We start from the raw sequence: 632 nt of genomic DNA, 5'->3' as shown, positions 1-632 counted from the left end.
TAAAAATCCTGTTCTGTCAGCCATGTGCCCTACATTCCAAAGATGAAAACAGGAGGAGATAAATAATTGTTTAACTACAGTCTATCGAACTGGGTCCTAATGTACTCTTGTTTACTGCTGCAACAGCAGCTGGAGAATCCAGTCCCCAATAAATGATCTTAAAATAAAGCCTTTATAAATACCCATGGTTTAGTGGAACATTTTAAAAAGTGATTTAATAAAAAAGTGGCAGTTGTTTATAAATATACAAATATTACTAATGTCACACAAAAGGCGCTACAGATACACTTTGGTAAGTAGGCTTTATATTTTCCCCAAATAGACCCCTCTGCCCCAAAAGGAATTACATAGAGCATCTTACAAAAACTGTTTCTTCCTATTGTTTGAATGATTAAAAACTTCCTCCAGTAAGCTCCCATGACCCTTTATAACTCCTCCCCTATCAGCGTGGAAACTGGGCCTCTGACAGGTGAATCCTTTTCCTCCAGCTTCACCTCAGGCAAGAGCAAAATGATCAGCTGTAGCTATGCTACTTTAGTAGTTGGGATAGAGCATCCCTTCAAAGGAAAGCTTAATTAAACTGGGAACTAGTCAAGAAAAACTCTTAGGCCTGGTCTACACACAAACTTGCA

This window comes from Terrapene carolina, unplaced genomic scaffold (genome assembly GCF_002925995.2).
Source record: "Terrapene carolina triunguis isolate 2854851 unplaced genomic scaffold, T_m_triunguis-2.0 Scaffold84, whole genome shotgun sequence".
Classification (NCBI taxonomy): domain Eukaryota; kingdom Metazoa; phylum Chordata; order Testudines; family Emydidae; genus Terrapene; species Terrapene triunguis.
Note: the sequence above shows the minus strand (reverse complement) of the source record.